This window comes from Furipterus horrens, unplaced genomic scaffold, assembly GCF_987537825.1.
Source record: "Furipterus horrens unplaced genomic scaffold, mFurHor1.1.pri manual_scaffold_7, whole genome shotgun sequence".
NCBI classification, from domain to species: domain Eukaryota; kingdom Metazoa; phylum Chordata; class Mammalia; order Chiroptera; family Furipteridae; genus Furipterus; species Furipterus horrens.
The window spans coordinates 137,804,167-137,810,177 of record NW_028327177.1 but is presented as its reverse complement, the minus strand read 5'-3'; the positions used below and the strand labels follow the sequence as shown (position 1 = coordinate 137,810,177).

General features: G+C 50.2%; 1 non-coding gene across 1 annotated transcript; it reads left to right on the top strand.

Moving 5' to 3' along the window:
- Positions 1-5,386: 5,386 nt before the first annotated feature.
- On the top strand, positions 5,387-5,517 carry LOC150005352 (small nucleolar RNA SNORA68). The gene has a single exon (XR_016512522.1). It is a non-coding gene; the product is annotated as a small nucleolar RNA SNORA68 (small nucleolar RNA).
- The last annotated feature ends 494 nt before the right edge of the window (positions 5,518-6,011 follow it).

The following is a 6,011-nucleotide window of genomic DNA, read 5'->3' as shown; positions in this document are numbered from 1 at the left end:
GCTTCTATTCCCACCCAGCTTTTCCCACGCTGTCTTCTTCCTGAATTTTCCAGCTTGCATGCTGTCACAGTTGCCTGTGACCGGGGTTGCCCTGTATCAGAAGCCCACTGCTGTCTGCTTCTGAGCCAATTTGCATGCCCCGTGCACGTGGGTGTGGGTATGCGTGTGCATGTGAGGAGAGCAGGAAGACCGCCACATTTCCTTCCAGGCGCTTCTCTCCCTGGTCCACAAGCACGCTCCTTCGGCAGGCTGCTGGCCGTGCTCTGCCCCACCCCACCCCCACACTGCTTCACTAAATTTCAAGAGTGGGGCTCTAAGAGCTCTAAGTTCACACCTACTGGGCATCTCCAAAGGGGTGGTTCTTCTTCCCTGAAGCAAAAAAACAACAGACCTCTGGCCCAGGAGACGGTGATCTGACAATCACAGGGAGGTAATTATCCAAATGCAGCCTTTGGATTCTGTAAACACACACTGCCAGGGCCCCAGGGTGGCGGTGGCTCAGCAGGGCCCTGCTTCCAGAGGTCTCCGCAGCCCCTGGCATCCGTCCCAACCACCAGTGAGTGCTTATAAAGACTCATCACGAAACACAGGTAGTCTCTGGAGATTCAGCCTTCCTGCTCGTAATTGCTTAATTAGATAGAATGTCGCCTGCTGGGTTCAGATCGGATGAGCTTCCTTAGACATGTCTGACTACAGAAGGCTTGGGGCTGAAGGGGGCGGGGCGATGACAGAAGATTCTAGAACCTGTGGTACAATAGCATGAGGCCGGTGTTAGAAAGGGAGTAAGTGTCTTGTCTCGTAGCCATGAGTGGGCTTTGAGACCCGAGCGCTCGGTCTCCCTCTGGGCCTGAATTTCTTCCTCAGTAAATAAAATAGCAGTGATTTAGCAATAGCAGGGAAAGTAGGAAGCTAAAAACCCCGATTCAATCTGGTCCGTCGTTAATTTATGTGCACCTCAGGCACGACACAGTTAGCACTAAATGTCAGAGGCTCCGGTGCCTTCTCTGCTGGCCGTCCTGCTTAGTGGCCCCTTCTAGTCATTAGGTAGTGGTGGCAATTCTGGGGCTAGTTGAGGAACATTGTGGAACGACCCACTTGTTCCTTGGGTATCAGCACAGCTGGTTCGGGGTGCATTTGGGTGCAAATTCCAGTGGAAGACTTTGTCAATCATTCATTCAACAAACATGTATTGACCACCTACTATATGCCAGGAGCTAGTTCCTATTTCCTTTGGGGTAGCATGGGGCCAGCCTCTCCGATAAGGTGATGTTTAAGCCATGCTCCGAACACCTCCCACCAATTGATGGCTAACGGTATTGGAAAGGAAAAAAGGGGTATACGGGACCCAGAAGCAATGGGTGTCTGGGTTTCAAAATAAACAACAGGGTATTTTATTCCTGGTGAACGATGTTATTGATTTTGCCTCATTTTGCTGGTTGGGCTTGGGTTGTTTTGTTTTGTTTTGTTTGGATCTCAAGTGGCCTGTTTGTGAAGAAACGGTTGGAGCGCAAAGACAGCCTGGAAATGTAATAAAGGTAAAACGAGGTGTTTGGGTTTAGACTCCAGCTACTTTAGGGCAAGACAATTAGGCCCAGAGATCGGAGGCGGGGCGCAGAGGCTCCCGCAGAGCCAACTTTGATTAGAGTTGCTCACCCCGCTCCACCCTCCCTGAAACCAAGGGACGTGGTCTGGCAGTCCCTGGGCCCCAAGCGTTCTGGAAATCCAAGGCGTCTCCAGTTCTGCACCCATGGCTCACACAACCGGCCAACTACACCCTGAAACAGCCTGGGGGACAGACCAGGCTCTGGATTCTCTGTGCTGAGGGACTCTCATTTCACTTGTCTCTCTCTGTGAAAGAAATTCTTTCCCTTTCAAATGTCATCCAACATTTAAGAAAAAAAATCTATTGAATTTTGTCTCTTCCTTTGGTCTCTGGGTGAGACGGATTTGGGTTTTGATTCTCTCAAAATGAGAGATTTGCCTTCTTCCGTAAGATCAGAGATCAGAGGCGTTTCTTTTTTTATCCCTTTTTTCCCCTGTTTTAAGCCCTCTGGAGATGATCTGGAGGGATAGTCTGTCAAGGTGCCCTGCCTGCTGGGACAAGGGGTCAGCAGGTGTCCCAGGTGAGGCTGGTAACCCTGCTTCCCAGGAAGATGGACAGTAGACCCAGTGCCAAGGCCGGGAGCAGGCGGGAAGGGCTCTGCTTGGGGCATCACTGCCCTAAAGAGACTCTCCAGCCCTTCCTCTGTGCAGACAGCTGTCCTGCCGCCATCTTCCTGAGACCCAGGTACTCAGCTTTGTCCCTGTTCTGTGCCATCCTGTGTCCTCCCACCAAACCCCACCTCTCTTTTAAGTGAGAGGCAGATTCTGTTCCTTGCAGCCAAAGAATTAGAACTCAAATGGATATTTCATTTCTCTTCCAACCTTTTCTTTAAAAAAAAAAAAGGAAGAGAGGGAGGAAGGAGGATGGAGAGGAAAGTCAAGGACGACTTTAGTGTTTTTTGAAACCTGTATTAGTCACAGAGCCATTTTCCCCGATGAAATCTAATGTGGACTCTCCAAGACGGGTGACAACAGAGCGCCTTGTCCTCCTGCCAGTTCCTTTCAGCTCCCCCAGATCTGCTCCCTTGGCATCCAGAAATCTCAGCCACCGTGTCCTCTGTTAATATTTGCATGTGAGAAGTTCCGTTTCCTTGGGGAGAGGGGCCAAGGAGAGAGGAGGAGTAACAGCAGCATTTATGTTGATTCAACGCGCCTACAAAGTGGGTTCTGTCATTGTTATTTTGCAGAATGAGGAAATTCAGAGATCAAGCCGCTGGCTGGGAGGCACATGGATAGAAGTGGCAGAGCTGGGATTTGAACCCAGGTCCTTTGTGACCTAACACAGGCAGATGGTTGCCCATTTTGGTCTGTTCTGGGGTGCACAGTATGCCTCTCCCACCCCTGCGCATCTGTAGCCCCACTAATCCCTGCCCGTGTCCCCCACCATTGCATTTTTTCCTGTGGGTCTTTTGCTACCTCTGGCTTAACCCCAGATGCTTCTGTTTCCATCAACACAGGCCTTGCCCAACATGGTGATTGAAAGAACAGGAACGTATGGAAGGAGCACAGCTTAAACGTTAAGAAAATACAGGGTTTGGCATCAAATGGCCTGGGTGAGTGCCAATCCCACTGCTTACCAGCTGTGTGACCTTAGGCAAGTCACACAACTTCTCTGTGCCTCATTTCCCTCGCCTGGAAAATATACTTATCATGGGAAACAGAATAATGGCCCCAAAGATGTCCACTTCCCGATTCTCTAATCCCCAGAGCATGTGAACATATTACATTATACAGCAAAGGAGAAGTAAGGTTGCCAATTAGAGGACTTTAAAGAGATTACCCTGGATTATCCAGGTGGGCCCAAGGTCATCACAAGGGTCCTTAAATGTGGGAGAGGCAGGAGAATCAATGTCACAATGTCACTGGTATTGCTGCTGGCTTTGAAGACGGAGGGGGGCCATGAGCCAAGAATGTGCAGCTTCTAGAAACTCAGAAGGCAGGGAAATGAATTCTCCCCAGAGCCTCCAGAAAGGAACATAGCCCTGCTGACGCCTTTATTTCAACTCAGCGAGACCCATCCTGGGCTTCTGCCCTATAGAAGCCATTAAATGTGGCCGCAGGAAACTAATACACCCAACTCAGGGTTGCTGGGAGGATTATGACAGACACTGTTGGCCATGTAGGAACACAGTGAACTTGGCTTCCCCTGCTGCTGGTGTGCAGAGGTGGGCGCAGTTGAATGCCCTTTTGAGCTGTGCCCCATGCACCTGCCCACCCCCCAGTAGGGAGCCCACCTTCAGCCTTGATTACCGCGGAACGCTGCTTTATAATCACACGCCCAATGGCTCCCTTCATCACGCCGAATTCTAAACTGCGCTCGGAGTGGCTTGTGCAATGCTAGCCCTCTGATTAGCTTCCATCTGAGCTCCAAAATGAGGGTAATCAGAGTGGAGGAAAATCTTAACCATGTGCCCTGGAGGAGTGGTGGGGGGGGGCGGGGGTGGAGGCAGAGGGCAGGGAGCTCTCCACTGCAATTTTTAAGTAAGGTTATAAGAGCTTTTCAAGAGCAGGCTCCTGTCCCCCTGCCCCCTGCAGCTGTGTGGTCATCCTCCATGCAGCTATAAACCCAAGTCCTCAGACTGGCCTTTCCAGGTTCTGACTGCAGCTGCCAGGAGCACCCCCTTCCCCCTGCTTCCTCCTCCTCGGAGGTTAGACCTGCAATCCAGACCAGCTTGGCCCAAACTCCCCATTGCACACCCTGTGGACCCCCACGTCCCTCCGCGCTCTCCAAGTGGGGTCACATCTGCCCAGAGGAAGATTTATAAGAAAGCTAATGAAGCTTCAACTCACTTGTGGGGGACCCAGCAAAGCATTCACATGGTCATGTGTTTTTGTAAAACTGGCCCAAATTTGTTAGTTTTATATTCTTCTGCACCTGGGCCCCCCACTGCCCCCCCAACTCTATGCCACAGGGCACTCGCCCCACACAAGGCTCAGCCCTTTGTTTACTAACAGAAGCACCAGGGTATTACTGAGAGCGGTGGAGGGCTCTGCTGCGTGTGTGTGTGTGTGTGCGCGCGCGTGTGTGCGTGCGTGGTAGTGGGGACGTGCAGAAACAGTTTATAACTTCAGCTGGCCACTGCCACTAGCATGGGCTGCCTGTTCTGTGACCTTCCCTCCAAGGGACCGCTCAGGGATGCTGGCTTCTCTCTGCCCCATCTCCCTTTACTCCTTCATCTCAGAAGCACAACAAATCCCTTTCGTCCTCTCACCGTGACCATGACTTTCGGGTTCTTACTGTGTAACCTCCCTGCTCGCCCCTCAGGCTGATCATGGCTGTTTTCCCGGGGTTGGCTTTCCTAACAGGGTTTAGGGCACCTGCCACTAAGAGAACATACTTTTTACACCACCACATGGGATGAAAAGTGCTGGGCTTTTCTATCTAGGGTTGGGGTAAGCAGACCAAGGGGCTGGGGGGAGCTAGGGGTGCAGAGGTCCCCCGAAAGCAGGGGCAACGAGGAAAACAGCATTGGCTGAGAACTTCGTGTTGAGATGCTGGTCCTAGGTCCATGTTTTGCCCAGCCCTTTGGAGAGCACCAGGACTTGCGGCCGTCTGAACCACACCGAGCATAAGGGGCCTCTCCCGCCTCTGCACCCACCTGGCCCATAACAGCCAGCTGCTTGTGCTGGCTCCGGACACGCCTTACTGCGTGCTCTTGTTTATGCCTCTGTCTCTGCCACCACAATCCCAAGTCCTTGAAGCCAAGACAATGTCATTTTTTTCATTCCTCCCCATTTAGCATTGGGCCTGGCACCATCATTTTTCTTGAAAATTTCTTACTTATAAACATCTCAACCCAAGAACTGCTGTTTGTTGTAGCAGCGATTTAACACAGGTTCTGAGAGCAAGCAGAGCTCGCCACCTTCAGGGGCTGTGGCTGTGCCCCTCAAAGTGAATTGGGAGGTTCTACCCTCCTGGTTAAAAAAAAAAAATTAAGTAAAAAAATAAATAAAAGAAAATTTCTTACTTATGAAATAATGATAATATTATCAGCTCTCCCATAGAGTAATTATATAAACTGAATGAATTCATCATCTAAACTTCTTATTATAAAATTTGGCACAGAGTAGAGACTCAGGAAGTGTCCCTTGTAATATTACTGAATGAATCAATGAATGAATGAATGAGAGATGCTTTGATTGAATTCATTCGCAGAAGCCTGCACACAGGCTTTGATTTTTTTCTGTGCTTTTGTCTTGCTATATGAACTAAAAGAAACGGCATGATGAAAGGGAAGGAAGAGAAACTGGAAATCACAGCTGTTTAACTATAAACATCTATAGATGTAGATTTTTCCTTTCCAATTTGCAAGGGACTGAGAGTATCGAAGGCAGCCCTGGAGGGATGTATGTGTCAGCAGTGAGTGCTGCCTTCTGTCCTTCAGAAGGATTGCTCCAAGGTCATTAGG